The 19,664-nt window shown below is 38.2% G+C and overlaps 1 protein-coding gene across 6 annotated transcripts in view; it reads right to left on the bottom strand.

The window, feature by feature from the left end:
- The window catches only part of Pkib (cAMP-dependent protein kinase inhibitor beta), an 89,887-nt gene that overhangs the window by 50,161 nt on the left and 20,062 nt on the right, over positions 1-19,664 (bottom strand). For 3 of the 6 annotated variants that reach the window (XM_050138249.1, XM_050138247.1, XM_050138251.1), the window contains exon 2: positions 19,513-19,600. The gene's annotated coding sequence lies outside the window, so the exon portion shown is untranslated. The remainder of the gene's footprint in view (positions 1-19,512; positions 19,601-19,664) is intronic. The other 3 variants (XM_050138250.1, XM_050138248.1, XM_050138252.1) reach the window with 1 other exon arrangement.

The raw sequence follows: 19,664 nt of genomic DNA, 5'->3' as shown, positions 1-19,664 counted from the left end.
CTTGCACTGTCTAGGATAAGCAACGACCAAAACCCTATATTACATACAGGATTTGATAATCTCTATGACTTCAGGCATCAACCAAGGTTAAAACATATTCGCCATATGGGAAAGATACCACTGCTGTTTTTGGCATGATGGACAGAGTCTAAGAGCACAACTAGAGTTTCTGAATGCTGTCACATGCAACACAACATGTCTGACGTCAGTCAAAGCCCATATCTTTAGTGATGTCCTTCAGTGACTCCCGCATGAATCACACAGCTGCAAACTGATTTGAGAGAAATGAATTAGCTTAATGAGTACATTGAGGTGTGGCTGAGAGTCAGTGTTTAAGTTAATCTACTCCCTAAGCTTTTAAAAATTAGAAATACACAACTGAAAAAAAATAGCTCAATAAATACAAATATAATTTGCGGGGGAGAAAAAAAAATCACTGGAAAGAAAATTCCAAGAAATTCTTACTAAGTTATGGTGAGATTAGAAGAAGCATTGCAGACGACCTCAAAATGAGAGACTCCAAACACATTTGTTTATTTACTCATTATTAGTGATTAGACTCCCTACAAAATGCTACAGATTGCACTAAAACCAAAGCCGCACCAGTTCTAAGAGATTAATCTATTGTTAGTCCTTTGCAATTTAAGACACTACAACAAATTACAATTCTAGTACTCAATGAGTAGCTGCAGTTTGGAGGTAAACCATCCCTCCCTTCGTGTATAGTGAAGCTGAAAGAAATAATAATGCATTTATCAGCACATTGGTGACACTTATGAGTGTTCCCAATGAATATATAGCTGAGAGCAACAATTTCAGATGCAAGTTTTCTTGGGTAAAGACAAAGAACCAAGGCTAACTGTTGTGGTTTACATCTGAGATGTCAGCACCAGACAGGCTCACGAGCTTTCAATGCTTGGTTCTACAATAAAGTAACTAGCTGAAAGCTTGGATGATTGTTTCCTTCACTTAACTAGACGTTAGCTGGGATACCCTCCTAAAGAGCAAAAGAGAACACAGAACATAGTATATGTGTTTCACTAAGAAATATGAAGGGGGAAATCATGCTGTTAAAACCTAAGAGGTCATCTGGTGGTGGTGGTGCTCACCTTTAATCCCAGCACTCAGGAGACAGAGGCAGGCAGATGTCTGTGAGTCAAGGACAGCCTGGTCTACAAGAACTAGTTCCAGGACATGCTCCAAGCTATCAAACTAGGAGGGCAGAGAATCCTCTAAGGAGTTCAAAGAGTAAGGAAGACTAGGAAAATCTAATATGTGTATGAAGACACAGCGACTGATGATCTTGCCTTCAACAGAATGACTCACTTTAGCTGACTTTACATGTTTTTACATTTTGGTGCCACGCCTACAATTTAAGGATGTCTTCCGGTCCTCTCCTTAGGACATCAAATCCCCTCACAGTCCTCTTGCCCCTCATTCCTCTCAGCTAGGTCCATGGCTAACTAACTGTATGTCTGGAGTTGTGGTTGGTGGTCCTCTTCATTGAGGAGCCAGGGTCAGTGAGAATCAGCTGGGTAAGTTGACAAATATAGACTTCCCTCAAATTCAAACATTGCATTAAAATTGAATGCATAAGCAAAATTCACTGAATTCCTATAATTTGATATTTTTTCAACTTGAGTACAATGTGTTTAAATATCTTACTGCAACTCTGTTCAATCAAAGTGATATTTATGTAATTTCACTGCTTTAAAGCAAGACTTAAATATTAATGATATCTATGTAATACAGATTTTTTGCATTCATTGAATCTATTATTTTATAGAGGCAAAAGTTATATTGGCCATATTCTACATGTGCATACATTAGTCCCATAAACAAATAAAAATACATTATTTGGAAATTGCCCTAATAATAAAGAAGAAAAATCTACTAAAATATTATATTTAAAGGAAAACATAGCTCTCACTATTGTAAAAAATAAGATTACTATTAAGTGAGACAAAACTCCAAAATAATATTTATTTTCTAAAAGTCAACAATTTCAAGCCCAAACTCTCATCCTAGTAAGTGATTATTTATAACAAAAAATAAATTCCTTTCTTTACAGAATTCTTTCTCTGAAAATAGATCATTGGATAGAAAAAATGGGATCTAAAAACTTAGGGTAAAGACATGGAATATCCCAGTGAAGCCAAACAATCTCCTCAATGCTGGTGGATTTTCTTTGTCAATAGAGAGACTATTTATACTGTGAGGATGCTAAGCCTGCCCTGTCTAAAACTTATATACCTGAGGTATGTATATATAAGTAAATGATGTTCTCCTCAGGACCAACCCTGCTATAGCTTTGTTTCTTGATTGATGACTCTACCTCCCAGACTCCAGAAGATAAAACACAATATATGTTCCATGTCAAAGGAACAAAAAAAAATTCCCCAATTTATATAGACATAAATTTGGAGAATAGTGTAGGACTAGATAGTTACCAAGTTGTATGATAGTGGAAGGAACCAATAGCACCAGGAGGAACTTATTGGTCTGAGCCCTCTAAGCAGAGAATGTGGATTCAATGTTTTAGCTAAATGGGTTGGAAAAGGTTATAACATTTTGCAGTTGACCAAAGTATGAACCAAAAGGCAGTATTCATTAAGATAACATAATTGACTATTTTAATAAACAAGGAAGGTATCTAAAGGCTTGTGGAGATGGAAAAGATAAAGTGGATTAATCATGTAAGATCTGATGACCTCTCCCAGGAAGTTCGTTACAATGCACCTTTCAGCATAAATATGAGAAACAAATTTGCAAGGGGGCTCAGACACCCATGAAGAGTTCTGCATTCATTGACTTTACAGTGGGGATTTTAGAAATGGACCCTCGTCTCTAAATTCCCTAAATTCAATAGTGATAACAGGCTCCCACAGCAGCAGGGACCACTGGGGAGTACTTCATTAATAAAACTATAATTGAGTATAACCAAGAGGCTCCAATAAAGCGTGATTTGGGAAGAAAAAAAAACTATAATTGAGGTAGATGTTATAAAGGACAGAAACATCACCCAGTGATCAAAACCATCTGACTGCACTGTGTACAGTCCTCACTAGACAAGAAACAAAACCCAAACAATCTGGATTGTGAAGACTGTACTCTTCATTGCTTTTTGTGCTCCTGGGAAGGAAAGAGCCAACCTGCTAAAGTCTTCATAACCAAAGGATCTCTTGTACTGGTGGGCACTACTCAAATCATCTCAGGCTTCCATCCAGTCCCAGAGAAACCACTCCACAGAGCAAACTCCCCTGCATGAAGGCAGGAGAAAGGGCTCTATACTAACAAAAGTTTAATGTTTACCTGTCTCCTCTCCTTCCCCAAAGAAACCTCTAGTTATTTATTATAGTGACCACATCAAGGAAAGGATTTTTATTCATTCTGTTCACAAAGTACTGGACAGTAGCTTCAAAATGACACTACGACCAAGAATCATAAACATCACTTAGTCTACAAGTCTGTAGGAGCTCAGAGAGATTAGGAGGGTTGATGGAGGAGGGTCATTTGTCTATGTGTTACTTTCATTGGTTAATAAAGAAACTTCCTTGGCCTTTGATAGGACAGCAGCTTAGATAGGCAGATTAGACAGAACAGAATGTTGGGAAGAAAGGAAGTGAGGCAGATGCTATAGCTCTCCTCTTCAAGATGGACACAGGTTAAGCCACCACCTCGTGTTTTTAAACACACCTTAATAGAAATGGGTTAATCAAGATGTGAGAGTTAGCTGATAAGAGACTAGAACTAATGGGCCAGGCAGCGTTTAAAAGAATACAGTTTCCGTGTAATTATTTTGGGTAAAGCTAGCTGGTGGCAGGGAGTTGGGAGGTGGGAAGCGGCCCTGCTCCTTCTACAGAGGGTGGCTGAGTTTAGCTCGTGTGAACAGGATAGTGTGTTCATGGCTATTTCCTCATTCCATAATGTATTACTGAGTATTTCACATTTAAAGCAACTGGTATAATGTCTGCATTGGTTCTCTCAGTGTATTATCATGGTAGGGACTATGTGAGTGGAAGCCTCCACCACGGTTTGTGCATGGTAAGACAAAACAAAACCAGATTTCTTGACTCTACAGCGATTCATGACACCATCAAGGAATTGAGAGGTATAGGCGTAAAAACCCGCCACCCTTCAAATTAGCTAACCTCTTTGGCCTATATGTACCTTTCCATACATGCTGAATTCCTCAAGGTGAAGCATTTGAGCAAATTTCCTCAAGCGTAAAATGAAAGTCATATTGCCCCGATGACTTCCCCAGTAAAGCACAGTGTCTAATAGGCCCCTAGATTTTGGAAAGCAACACATTTTTATCTTGTATATGCGGCTGTGGCCCATTTCCTTGGTGATCACAAAAGCCACAAGTTAGAAGTACATCTGTGAGTAAGAGAAGGCTCTGCAAAAAGGTCAGGCTTCCATGTTCTGCCATTTGGGGCTATGACTCATCAGATGATGATGCTTTACTTACCAGTAGCTGACAGGGATGCTGTGTGCAGCTCACAGCAGACCCTACAGGTGAATCACAGTAAAGCCTGAGGACTCTGCTGCAGATAGCTACCCTCGTTGTGAGAAATAGCATCTGTTTAACTTTTTTTCTAAGTCTTCCTAGTAATGTCTACAATGAACCACCAACTTACCATATGCATCATGAACTAGTTGCTGCACCCATTAGTACAAAAGAAGCTCAACAGTAAATGGAAACATAAGACAAAACTCAAGCAAATCTTAGTGATGCAAGTAATTTAATCAGGAGCTAGCCCAACCGTCCAAATTCTACATATTCTCCTATTACCTTCTTTCCTATCAGCTCCCACATTTGGCTTCATCAAGACTTCGTTATAACTCACTGGCTGGAAGAGAAATTAGAATCTGGCTCATAGATGTTTGTGTATAATATATGCATAATATATGCAGATGTACAACTATTGCAATACAGCTTCTTTCAAATGTATCGCTGAAGGATGGTGTGGGTCTCTACCAGCCAAAAAACTCTAATGTATCGAGGTGCTTGCTTGAAAGCAAAAGGAATAATGAATGGTTGTCAGAAGAGTGTGCAGTAAAGCCTACCAGCTCTGGCTATGAGCCATAATTATGACTGTTTATTTTACTTTACGTGTACAGTTTTGCTTTCATCTTCCCTTTAAGCACTAATCATCTAACCTTTATTACACATAGCAATTATAGCTGTATCATGGTGTTTAAGTAACATGATGTAAAGAATAAAGACTATTACCTAGTAGTATATTTTCTTCCCAGAAATGGTTAGTATGGTTTTGGTTACAAAACATGCTTCTAAAGAGTTGTGTCATATTACAGAAGAATGACTTTTTCATTGCTCCTGAGATTAAGGGTACTTTAAGAAAAGATGTAAGGATTCTAAGATGACGAAGTTTGGACCTCGATGACAATTCTGTGAGTCAGATTGTTGAGGCCATTGTCCTCAATATCTATCACATACTGACGTAGGTGTTGCTGTGAGGAATTTTGCAGACATCATAGCCTCTGTAATTAACTGACTCTAAGAAGTTTATCTTTAACAATCAGGGTGGACCAGATCCAATCACTCGAAAGACCATAGAGAAGAATGAGGGTTTGAAAAGATGAAATTCTATCTGTGGAGAGAGATTTCAGCTATGGCTCCAGAGTTTCTGGCCAGCCCTTCTGCCTGCTCCCAAAGACATTTAAACCAATCCTTGTAATTTTTCCCCTATTAGATCTGTTTCTCTAGTAGCACTGGACAGATACAATTATGTTAATATTGTGAGTAAAGTAAGAACAGAGAATATTTGAATGACTTTAAATATGAGCTTTCCAACAACAAGGGAAAGATGTCTATCATTGTGATTCCATGAGGAGTACCAAAATTACAGTATTGTATGTAGAACAGAAAAATTAAGAAAGTAAAGCCCTATAAGGAGAATAACCTGCCATAAAACTGTACAGTAGTGGCCTGGAGGGATGGCTCAGCCTTTAAAGTCTAGGATCACAACCAAAAATATAAAGCTATACAGTAGTACAGAATTCAAACCATTACACTACACAAGAATGATCACTTAGTTTAATTGCCATTGTCTAAGTAAATGCCATCACTAGACCACATTCACCTGATAAAGAATGCCTATTTTAAAAATAAAACACATTTTCCCCTCATTAAAAAGTCATTGAAAAACTGATATTAGTTTCAAAACTTCATAGCAACCTATAAAAATAAAATTTTCTTTACTATATTACAGTGTGGGGGTAATGTCTCAGCAGTTAATATGCTTGCTGCATTTGTAAAGGTCCTGGTTCTGGGGCCAGTTTCTAGCACCCATGGCAAGAAGCTCATGACCATTTATAAATCTAGATGCAGCAGATTTGTTTCCCATTTCTGGCCTCCACAGGCACTAGGCATGCACATGGTAGGTACGAAGGTACTCGATATTCATACATAAGACAATGACTAAATAAATAAATCTTCAAAATGTAAAGCATGAGACCATTTCTGGCCTCCACAGGCACTAGGCATGCACATGGTAGGTACGAAGGTACTCGATATTCATACATAAGACAATGACTAAATAAATAAATCTTCAAAATGTAAAGCATGAGAATGCTTGAATTTTGTTTTGAGGTTTTTTCCATTGATTGCAGATATATCAGTATTTGTAAAGTCTGAGCCCAGCAACAGAAGGCTGTTTAAATCTGAACTGAAGAGAATCAGTGTCCAATGTCCTCCTACAACTTGGTTTGATATAGAATATCCCCAAGTAAGAGACTATGGCATGACAGACCCTGACATGAGAAAGGCCAGATTACGAGCGTGTCACCATAAAGAAATTAGCTCAGCAATTTCCTCTGTTTCTCTTCCTCTGTAGGTAGGCTTCAGCAGTAAGTAACCACCTGCCTCCACTCTTTTCTCCTATGTCTTCTTCTCATGGAAAAAAAATCCAAAAAGCATAAGAATAACACCCTCATGTTTCACGGGTCACTTAAACTTGGCTGCATGTGATCAGTTCCAACTGTCAGATTTTGCGGCTCTTCTGCAAGCTACTGAAACTTTCTAAGATAAAACTGGCTAAGCCAGTTCTAAGTTGCCTTCTAATTATCCTCATTAGTAATAAAGCAACATTTATTGATCAACTCACTTGAGTTTTACGATTCATGGAAAAGAGTCACACGACCCTTAACTGAAGAATTTCAAAGTCGGGGTATCTACGAAGACATGCCTGGCTCACTCAATCACTCCCAAACCAGAAATATCACCACTTTCATTTTACAGTGACCTCACAGAATGTAGCCTCTTCCTCAGCAACCTGGATGGCTCACTATCCCTTTCACCCAGTCTCAACCCTGGGGTCTCAGCATCTCTGGCCAGCCCTCTCTCTGGTTATCTGCCCAGATATCAGCTGCTTCCAGACTGTGTCACCATGGCTGACCCACATGCTGGGATACCATCTGCTGTGCTTTGCTGGCCCTCATGGACTCTGACCTCTTAGCTGTCAGATTCACGTCTGTTGCCATCATCTTCTTCCCTGATAAGGAGCCGGCTGACTTACTTGGACAGTCTCCCAACAGTTAATGTAAATTCCAATTCCAGCAGCTTCTTGTACTCTGATGAGCCTGTACTGTGACAATGATGACTCTTTAAACAAAATAAACTGATACTTCCCTCTACCAAGCTCTTATAATAGTTAATTCTACCATTCTCTGCCCTGTGTCTAAATCATAAATTAGTCCAATTGAACAGGCTTCAAGCATAATTGAGACAGATGGTTTGTTTACTAGTTACTGGAAAGTGATAAGTCATGTACTAACCTGAGCTTTAAAAAATCTGATAAACAGTGGAAAGTTCTTGCAGAAAAACAAAGGTGAAAATCAATTATAAAGTGAATGTTCCAAACAGCCTGCTCAAAAGCACATATGTAAAGACACGACATTATCCCCTTAGAATGGAGACAGAATGTCTGCACAATGAAGAAACTATTTTAAAAGAAATTATAGACTTGTCATTTTATGGAACTATGAAATGGGTAAGTATTTTCTCATGCTTTTAAAACAGTTCTTTAGTTCTACAAATAGTTTTTGGTTTAAAAAAGACAAAGAAGTACAATCATCAGGGTTAAACTCTATTGCTGTTAAAATTCTCCATACAATGTATTCATTGTATGTTAAAGAGGCACTGAAAAAACAACCTTAAAGTGATACGACCCCTTAAATGGAAAACTTCATAAATATCACAGGAAGTAATATTAAATATTACTTTATTAAATAGCCATAAAAGGAAATATTTTATATACTATACAATCAATGGATTTAATTTTAATAGCCTTAAGAAAGAAGTACTAATATCAGTTCTATTTTATAGACATCAGCACTGAGGCATAAAGGTTAAATAATATGCCTGAGTCTATGTAGCTCAAAAAATCAACAAGGAGAACTCAATATTGGCAACCCATGACTTAGCTTACTGCTCTGTGCTTTCCCTCTGAATGGTTTTGAAAACTGCTGCAACCAGATAGTGCCAAACCACGGTAGGGAAGAGATTTACTTTTCAATTTTCAGACTCCATCAAAAAAAAAATCTTCATGGAGTTTCAATGTCTACCTTGTGTCAAAAAGACTATGAAATCTCATGAAGTGGGACTACTAATCAATACAAGCAAAAACAAAGAAGAAAGATAGCATAAATTGCTGTTGTAATTACAACTGCATGTGATATGCATTAAATTGTGCATATGTATTTAAATTATAACACAGACTTCACATATCTCTTGAGAAGTTCATGTTGGAGAGTGCTTTGGAATCAGCTCACACAGAGTTAAGCCATGTTTTCCATTACATACCAACAAGAATGTAACCATATTCCAAATTCAGTAAGGGAAAGCCTTTAAGACACATGTAATGTGAACATGACCTTGAAAGGACTGCCTTTTGAGCCACACTTTAGCAATCATAGCCATACATAGGATTGTTATAAACTGAAATGTTTGATTAGCAGCTAATGTAGCCACAATACCTTCCAAAGGTCAGAAAATAATATCATCTGATACAAATAATAACAACTTGCTCATGGGCAGCTCTGGGACAATGATGCCACTCCGGGACAATGACGTCATCTTTTTAGTTACTGCCTTGACTTTCTACAATTGTATATTCACATGTACAGTTTCCTACGAGTGGAGTTTATTAATGACTGCCATTCAACATGTATGATGTTTTCAGGTAGGATAGCAGTCTGACACTTAATTTATCAAGATATTTGGTGTTCTTGAACATCCATAAGTTAGAATTTTAATAAATTTTGAAGAGAATATAAATTAAATGAAAAATAAAATAAAGACTTATTTGTCATAGCGCCATGCGCTGTGAACTATACATCTCAATGGTTACTTACTATCCAGAACTACCCAGGCTGCCTTGAGCTATATAGGATTCTGCAGGCCTGGGTTGGAGCTACAAATTCCTGTTTTTCAAGTAGATATAGTTGATTCTGTCTCCAGAATAATGTTGACATATCCAAACCTTTCTAGAAGGGGCATGACATGTCTGTTAACTACCCAGAAATCAACATAACCATTGGGTAGAACTTTGCTGAAAAGTCCTCAGGAAGCTGATGGGCTTTCACAACCAGTGTATTCCAATTTGCTAAACCACATTCTCCTCCACTTTAGAATAACTGGGATAGTATGCCTCATCCAGAGAAAAGGGGTAGCTAGGTTAGGTTCAAATGCATAGGCGGCTATCGAATGGGAAAATGGAATGAGTTGAAACTGGGTTGTTACCAATCATTCTCAAATCAGAATAGCAGACACTTCTGTTATTTTGATGAGGAATCTCTAAGAATTCATTATATCCTCTCTATTACACATTAGCAACACAACCAGTAAAGAGACAGACAAAAAGCTTTCTGCATTTTATCCCATTCAGTTATTTGACTATGGGATTCGGGCTTTGAGTAAGGAGATCAACATTAACCCAGCTACATAACCTAAAGGAAGGCTCTACATTGGGGATTCTCAACCTGTGGGTCATGACAACTTTGGGGATAAATGATCCTTTCACAGGGGTCATCTAAGACCTTTGAAGAACACAGATATTTACAATCCAATTCATTACAGCTATGAAGTAGCAACAAAGTTCTATAATCATTGGGGGTCGCCACAGTGTGAGGAGCTATATTAAAGGGTCGCAGCACCAGAAAGCTTGAGAACCACTGCTCTGGATTGATGTGGGAGTGATTTCTTACTAATAAAGAAACTACCTGGGCCCATTTGATAGGCCAACCCTTAGGTAGGTGGAAAAAAACAGAACAGGATACTGGGAGAAAGAAGCTGAGTCAGGAGTCGCCATGATTCTCCCACTCCAGACAGACGCAGGTTAAGATCTTTCCTGGGAAGCCAGCTCGTGGGCTACACAGATTATTAGAAATGGGTTAGATTAATATGTAAGAGATAGCCAATAAGAGGCTACAGATAACGGGTCAGGCAGTGTTTAAAAGAATACAGTTTCCGTGTAATTATTTCGGGGCATAAGCCTGGCATGTGGGAGCCAGGGCTGCCGGAACGCAGCCCTGCCGCTCCCACAACAGAGTGGCGCCGAACGTAGCCCTTATAACTACACTGGATAAAATGTTAAAAAGCAATGCATCCCATTAAAATCAAACATCGCTCCAGATATAGTTGGTTGGATAAATACCAGAGCCAGTTTGTTGGGGATCATCTTCGACTTGAAAATGTTTTTCAGTAACTAGCTTTTCTGTAACAGAAAGTGTCTGTAGGCCCACAAGTGAGACTTCGTGTTGTCTTGGATGATCCAAGAGTCAGGTAGCACCTGAAACCAGGAGAGAAGCAGAGAGCTACAGCCTGGATGTGAAAATAGAGACGTGAGCTGACTGGCAACAGGAACTTCTACTCGCTTAAGCACAGTTCAGTGTCCCTGCTTACCTAACACACCAATCGACTAGGTGGAGGCCTGCGATCAGTTGACATTTGACTCAAAAGTAATCAGTCACACAGCAAGCTTGTTGGTTTCGTTGTGCTTGTGTAAAGGTACAATAAACCCCACTCACAACAACTCTATTTACTTTGATAAAGTCAATTCACCTGGCAGTCTGATCCTCAATACGACTAGTCTGGAGTAGTCTTTATTTATTCACATTTTTCCAGCTTCCCATCCACTTTCATGTTTATCATTTTTAAGCAGCTTCACGATTCACAATATAAAGACCCATACATTTAGGATGCTGTGGAGGTTAATCATCACTGCCAAGTTAACTAGTTTTAAAATCACTATGAAACACATCTTTCGATTTCTGGAAAGTAGTTTCCAAGAATATTTAACAGAGGTGGGAAGAGCCACCCTGAAAGAGTGGGAAGAGCTGCCCAGACCTATTACTCGAGCCGGAGTTCCAGACTGACTAAAAAAGCAAAAGTGGGGTGAGCAGTAGCCTTCCTCGCTCTCTGCTTCCGGCCTCTGACGAGCCAACATGCTCCCACTCCTAGCTTTCCCCATTCTGATGGCCGCTATATTCCCAAACCATGAACCCAAACTAGCCTTTCTTCCCTTCTTTATTTCTCGTGAGGTATTTGTTCACAACAACAAGCAAACTAATAAGGATGCTTTCTTCTAACTCTTTCAGCAATAACACCCTGTCAGTGTGAACCTTCTGAAGAAGTAAGCAGGCAAGGGCACATGAACAGCAAACAAAAGCTTCCTTTGCCATGTGACACAAAAATCTCCAAGTAAGGACACAGAGCCAGGAAGACAGAACTGATGATTCCAGAAATGTATGTAAGAAAACATCAAAAGTATCAGAACAATGTATACTTCTTGTGACGTTTCCGAGAGATGACTAACTACAGCACCCTTTAAAAAGGAGGAGCTCCAGGAAATATCACAACAAAACATGTGACTGCTCAGAAGTAGGAGTTGATTTTATTCTTTACTCTCTACTGCTTAAATGTCTCAAGATACAATTCACAAAAGTTCCTTGACTGGCAATGGGATAATGTTACAAGAAAATTAAGTTGAAAATATCATAGGTCAAAACATGTGCAGCACCTTTAACCTGTGAAACACTAAGGCTCAGAAATGTCACTGTAGAGTCTTCATTGTTCCTTTCATGGTTGCACGGCTGACTGGAACTTGCAACTTATTGCTGTAATACACGTAGCCTTTCCAGAAAGAACTAACATTCAAAATTCACACTCTAGTTGCTAATGGATGTGTATTGCTTTCACATCACAAAATGGAAAAATTGTAAATCAAACCATCTGAAGTTAAACACTTCCTACATTAAAACAACATAGATTGTTAAAAAACCAAAGCAAAGTGAGCTCATTGAAGGCAAACTGGGGAGGGGAGAACATGAGTGTTCAATGGCTCGTTTATTGTAACTGGTAAGCATGCCTAACACCAAGGCATGCTGAGTTAATATGTTAACAGACGATCTCTAACTGCTTTATTTCTTCTGTTAGAATGATCAGGGAGGAGTTCAGCCACCGGAGTCCTTTTGGACTTACTTCTCAATGACTAATGTAAATTGTGCAATGCTTGATAACACAGCATGCCTGATAAACAGGAATTGATATGCAGTACAGCATCCTAACCCTACCAAATTCAAACTCACCCAACATGCACAAGCATGCTGCCTTTGAACAGGTTGTAACACATTTATTGTCAAATCCAAGATCTCTTTTGATGTAGCAGTCTAGAGTTGACAATCTAGACACTTTGGCATAAGCCAAAAACTAAAGGTCGAACTAAAACCAAAAAATAAAATAGTTCACAAACTAAGCACATACAAGAGAGTGCTAACAAAATAGAACAGCTTCTAATGATGAATAGCTACATTTCCAGCACAATTTACAAAGATTTTGTTTTCATGAATCCCAGATGGAGGAGACTTCTAACATCAGTGTCATCTTCACTTCCTAGGTTGCTGCAGGCACTCTAAAAGTGCTTTCTAAAATAAGATCTTATGTCTTATACTAATGTACCATTTATCAAGTGTCCACCATATCCACACATTTTGAATTGCTTCATTAGCACTCATTTTATTCATTTCTCACCACCATCTTAAGATGTACCGTTTTACTTTCAAAGTCTCAGGGATGTATAATTTATCTAAAGGCTAAGAGGTAGAAGACCAGGTTGGCAGGCTTTTAACTCAAAATTAGCCTGGTGATCAGTTCTTCATTGGAACCCTTCTCATTCCCATGATCGAAATAACACTTGAACAAGTTTCTGTGACATTTGTTAATCACTCATGTTCCCCTTTACAACTCCAGTCTCATACATAAACTCCCTATGCTCCATCAATTCTTAGTGGTCCAAGCTTCTAGAACTTTCTCTAGTACCAGAAATTGTTCCCTGAATGAAAACAAAAATATTTTTCTCTAGTTACATCCATTCAGACTAGCTATGTTTTTTTCTTATATGTCAAACTGATTTCTGTTTCCACATCATATTCTTGAGCCTACCGAAGTCAGCATGGATCCCTTAAGAATTCATCAAAGGAAACTGTGGGGAACTTCTGATCTGAAGATGCCTGTGGTCTCCTTAAAACCCTCAGTCAATTTTACTTAGGTCCAGCATTTCTACCCAGGCATGTCAGAGAAAACAAAAAGTCCTCAGCTCTGTATCACCAGTGCTCACAACAGCACCAAGCCCAAAACAGATAGGACAGTCTCCGAAACTACTTGCTAGATGAAGAAATGATAGAAAAAAAAATAAAACCTTTGACATACTGTAGATAGTAATTAATAGTTCTTCTATGCCTAAGAGTCTCTGGACCCACTCTACTTTGTCCTGTTACAGTGGTGGCTGTCATCCCCTTTTGCTTGTTGTACATTTTGTTTTGTTCTCAATTTTTCCCTTCTACAAATCGCTACTGACAGTTTTTGTTGGTGGTGGTAGTGACTATGGCTTGTTTTGTTTTTATAGTCTTCAAAATGTGATAGTCTAGCAAGCATGAGGATTAACAACACTTTGTTATCTTTAGACTCGTGTGTGTTTGGTTTTATTAGTCATTTAACAAAAAAATAGTAGTCTTTCTCTCTCTCCTCTCTTTTATTTTATTTACCCATTAAAAAGGAAGAAGGTTTCTACAGTTATTTTTTTTCCTTTGAGGCTGTTTTCTACTTTAATAAAAATATTAGGAGAAAGAGAGAGGGTAAGAAAGGAAGGAAGGAAGGATAGAAGGAAAGAAGGAAGGGAGGAAAGGAGGGAGGGAAGAAGGGAGGGAGTGAGGGAGGGAGAGAAGGAGGAAGGAAGGAGAAAGGAAGGAAGAAGGAAGGAAGGAAGGAAGGAAGGAAGGAAGGAAGGAAGGAAGGAAGGAAGGAAGGAAGGAAGGAAGGAAGGAAGGAAGGAAGGAAGAGATTTTAAAACTCCTCTGTCCGAGGCTAGAGAGATAGATCAGAGCTGCTTTTCCAGAGGACCCAAATTGGGGTCCCAGCACCCATTTCAGGTGGCTTATAGCCATCATTAATTCCAACCTCAACAGTGCTGTCTTCTGGCCTCCATGGGCACTACATTACCCTACACTACACAAACACACACACACACACACTAAATCTTTAAATAAACAAAAGCAACTATGTGTGTTCAAAAAGAGTCTTGCAGAGCCAGTCATAATGTATTCCTTTCATGTAGATTCAGACATTTCCAAGCATGTTTTCTGAGCCAGTAGGACATATCTTCCTAGGATGTGATTTTCAGAGTATCTAAAAGTCCTTGCAGGAAGAATACATAAGAAGGTTGTTGGCCAAACCCTAAAAGCAAGCCATGTCAAACCAAAAGTAAACACTCTAGTGTTGATAGATAAAAATAACTGAAATATCAAATTCAACTAAGGTACAGTGACCACTGGAGAAAGGTGAGGGGAGATGGCTGAATATACAATATGGCATAATTTAAAATCTACAAACAAAAGAGCAGTACAGATGAGCAAAATGAGAAGTCCATTCAGCTGAGAGAGCGCTGGCAGGACGTGGATCAGCATGCATGTCTTCAGGGAGAACAACAGTAGCCAAGAACAACTGCCTTGCTCAGAGACGTGGATCCAACCAGAAAGATGTAAAAGATCACAGCAAACCTGGTACTCTTTCCAGAACTCAGTAATTATGCCAACAGAACCTCAGGCAAAAATGTGTTCCTTTTTAAAATCTTTGTGCCAACTGGTGGTAACATTACAGGCTGCCATTACTTGTTATATTTCACAAAAATTAAAGGTTTTATCCATTTGTCTTTTTACTTTTAATTTAATTATTGTTTGTGAGGGTACACACATGTACACATATGCTATGGCATGTGGACGGAGGCCAGAAGACTACTTTCCATGAGCCATTTCCCTCTTCTCACTGTGGCTTCTAGAGAATGAACTCAAATTCTCCGGCTTGTGTGGCAAGTGTTTTTCCCCTCTAAGCCCTAAGGTGCTAAAAAGATCTTTAGTGCGTGTTGATGATGATGAATTTCCCTTTCACATTTGCTTTGTGGCCCCAGTATTTGAAAAAAAAAAAAGAGATACTCCAGATAGAGGTGAAATAGCCAACTTTGTTGCACTGTACTTTACAATAATCAAACTGGGGAACATTTTTCTTCAAATGTTATCATCTTGTCGCTCCACTGCTATTATCTGCTGCATTTGACTAACTGGGAGATTTCATTTTTACTACTGATGATACATTTTCACATGAACAAAACTTGAATTATTCAAAGATGTTGCAAATGATTTCTGAAATATGCACTGACGTGCAAGCATTATAAAAATGTCTACTTAAAATCCTCCACTTTTGTGACTACGGTATCTCAAATTTAGTTGGTCTTTTGATGGAAAGTTGCTGCTCTTCCAAGTTGTTGCTTGAACTTTTCTATAATGCTGTCAATACTTTTCACTAATATATATATTATGTGTGTGTGAAAATATATTACATAAATATGATAGTAAATCCTGTCATATTATGGCATAACATTCATCCTTTGACAGTGTCCATGACTATCTATGCTGCAGAGGTTAGGAAATCAACTCACCCATAAGGTCTCAGCTTTATTAAACCTTTAAACAATCATATTTTTGGAATCTTAGTAAGAATTTAACTGATTTATTAATTCTACTCTCAAAAAATAAAACAAATCCATTGTTAGGGTCAATACTCTTTGTGTCTCTTGTTTATTAACTTATAAGGAAGTTTTAATACAATTAAGCCTATCACTCTTCAGCTCTTGATTCCTCATATTTATAGTTCCAGAAGGATAGAGCCCACAGTGATGGAAAGAGAATGACATCAAGCAGGTATGGCAGGCAGGAGCAACAGGAAGCTAACTGGTCATATCACAGCTGCACACAGGAAGTAAAGAACAAACTGGAAGCGAGGTATGGCTATAAATCTTCAAAGTCTACTCCTCAGTGATGCACTCCCTGCAACAAGGGTGCATCTCCTAAAGATTCCATAACCTCTCCAAAGAGTGCTACCATCTGGAGAGCAAGCATTCCAATACAGGAGCCTATGGGGGATATTTCTCATTCAAACTACCACTGGACCTTTAAATTTCTACATTAGTGGAAAAAAAGTAGCACACTGTTTTAAGTATAATCTTTTAACATGTTTTAGTATTCAGAAATGACAAGTTCTTAAATTACTCTTTCTTTTTCCAAAATTTTACTTTTCTCAGGTCAATCTTTCTTCAATTTTAATGGCAAGTTTTCCCCCAATTTTTGAGGTTGCAAATTAAGTTATAATAAGTTCATAAGTTAATATGGAGAAGATGACACTTATACATTTATTATTCTTTCCCAGATTTCAATGTAAACATTGTCCACCACTCCCTTCTTTTGTTTCTTATTCTATTGTTATTGTCGTCATTTAATGCTTATGTTGTACCTACACAGCTATCTGTAGGTATTCCTGACTGTATAAATGCAATTCTTTTACCATACTGTACATTTATTGTGGAAAACAAACTGATGTATACCATTAGCTTTTTTTTTTTTTTTTCGAGACAGGGTTTCTCTGTAGCTTTGGTGCCTGTCCAGGAACTAGCTCTTGTAGACCAGGCTGGCCTCAAACTCCCAGAGATCCGCCTGCCTCTGCCTTCTGAGTTCTGGGATTAAAGGCGTGCGCCACCACCACCCAGTTTACCATTAGCTTTTTTATCCCTAAGTAATTGTACCCTTTTATTCCGATACTCTTTATTATGTCTTTATTATATCATCTTTCTATAATAATTGCAACTTTTCAAAATTAAACTATTAAGAGACAACAATCTACAGTATTTAAGACCAAAGACTCATTCATATGTTAATCCACTTGAGTACTAATTCAGTTTTTGTACTTATTGTCTGTGTGAACTTTGCCAACTTATTCAACTTCTCTGGTTCTCAGTTTCCTAGTTTGTAAAATAAAAACAATAGTTACTAGTACCTCCTGGAAGTTAAACATTTTTTAAAATTACTGTAAGGAACTTAAAATTGTTCCTAACACAGACAATAGGTATTTCTCTTTCTATTTTATCCATTAGAATTTCTAAAATGAAATAAAGTTCAGGTGATCAAACATGCCACACAATTAACCCATAGAGTTTTTCTGATTTCTTGAGATTTTCTTATACTTTAACTTTTGCTATCCTAACTTACTAAGTGGTATACATATGTGTGTCTTTTTTAAATAAGCATTTTGGAATTGATAGAAAATCAAGAGTGTAGGTATTATTCTTTGATCTATTGGTATAAAATTATTTAAATAAAATTTCCAACTTCGACCACCATTCCATTTCAGCTACACATACACTCACTGTATTGCTTTGTTGCTGATTTCCAATTTCTTTAGCTAATATTTTGAAATTCTCTTGTTTTGCTATGCTTTTAATTACTTTTTGAGAGGGTTATGAAGTTTAGTGTTTTGTTATAAAAATGAATCTGTAAAATGTGCTATTTCCACCACAGACGTCACTGAGTCGAGAGATATGCGCTCCTGAGGAGTGTGTGTTTCAATGCAGAGGCTAAACGTCTGATGCACGTGAGATGCTGCCTTCCTCTAAAGACAGTACCTCAGCTTCTGCTCTCCACGCTGGTCAAGGACATGGGTTTAACAGCAGACGGAATTAGACTCCTATCCAACTTCACCACCCACTGGCTAAATCTGTGCAGTTGGCCAGTCAGCCAGCTTTCATCACAGACGGGAACAACCTCCTTCACCTCCTCCCAGAGCTGTTGTAAGAATTATGTGGATTCTGCTTACAAGTCCTGAGCATTCAGCCCACCACACTGACCCAGTAATTATCTTATATATCAATTTTAGTTGTTCTCAAGTGCAAAGCAAGCATTTGTAACTTTGTTCATGATTTTCCCCCAGTATAAAGAATAGAATGACTCCTGTAGAAATCTGTTTTCCCTAAAATTATTTTACTGAAACCATTCCCTTCTAAAAGGTAAATTTCAATGAAGCTGTTATTCTGCAATGACAAGTTTAAAAGTTGGCATTAAAGTAAAAATGTTCCAATAAGATATAGAACCCATTGCCACTGTCTAAATCTCAGTGGGTGAAAAGGAAGTACACACTTGTCTCTGGAAGCCCAGGCAAAGAGCCCAAGCCCCATGCAGGATCATCTGCTTGTTATGCTCCCTTACTGTTCTGTTCTCCTGGAGATCTGAGAGGGGGAGAACACTGGAGCCCTTGCCCGGATGAAACTTAGGCTGTGTTCTCCTCATCCCTTATCTCACCTGTGATGGAGGAGCAAATTTCTCACTCCAGAGGGTGGGACACAGAAGTGAGGGAGAACGAGGCCTTCAGGCTAATTCCCGCACTGTAAAATACCATTAAGATTGCAACTTGAAGGTGGCTTTATTTTTCAACACATATGTCAAGTACACATCTTACTTGTGTGTATATCTATTTATATAGAGATACATATACATAATTAGTTTAAAAATATTGCTTTCCTATCATTAAAAATGCATTAATCTGAGTTGTATGTCCACCAGTCCTCACCATCAAAAGTATTTCCTTGAAAACACTTATGCATTCCTAACATTTGCAAGGCTGAGGCCTGAGCTAAATGTTCAAGACAATCCAGGTTACATAGCAACACCCTGTCTTAACAAAACAAAACGTTCGCATGCATTGCTTACTATGCTATCTTATGTAAATATTTCCAAAAAGAGTAATAATTAATATAATGGATTTCTCTCCAAAGTTAAAGACTGGAATTTTAAAAGATTTTAATGGGCCATTGGCCTTCACTGAGAGCAATTTAAAGAGGAACGGCTAAACAGAACAGAAATACCAACATGTCCTTTCTATTGCCTTTCTCAGCTTCCCCCCCCCCCCAAGACAGCAGATGGAAATATACTTTATCTAGTGGGTATTCAGTGTGTAGTGTTTGCTACAATGTCACTAGAAAACTGACTGGACAATACTGAGTAACTTTCTGAACTGGAGCCATCTCACCTGCCCCTTTCTTCACCGCCCTTTAGAAGAATAAAGATACATTCTGTGACACCCTCAACACAAGGATCAACAGGACAGCTTACCTACCTTTATCCTTACGGTCTGATCGTGGTCTTTGTGGTTTCCTGCCTCCCAGATTTATCTTGTGTGGTTTTCAGTATATCATGACCCCTGAATTGAGAACCAAAAAAGGAGAGAAAGTTATAAAGATAAATTTCTCTAATTTCTTATCCAT

The sequence above is a fragment of the Alexandromys fortis genome, unplaced genomic scaffold (assembly GCF_014885135.2).
Source record: "Alexandromys fortis isolate MF-2015 unplaced genomic scaffold, M_Fortis_MF-2015_v1.1 scaffold_14, whole genome shotgun sequence".
NCBI classification, from domain to species: Eukaryota; Metazoa; Chordata; class Mammalia; order Rodentia; family Cricetidae; genus Alexandromys; species Alexandromys fortis.
The sequence above is the reverse complement of the archived record's forward strand: the minus strand, read 5'-3'. Positions and strand labels throughout refer to the sequence as shown.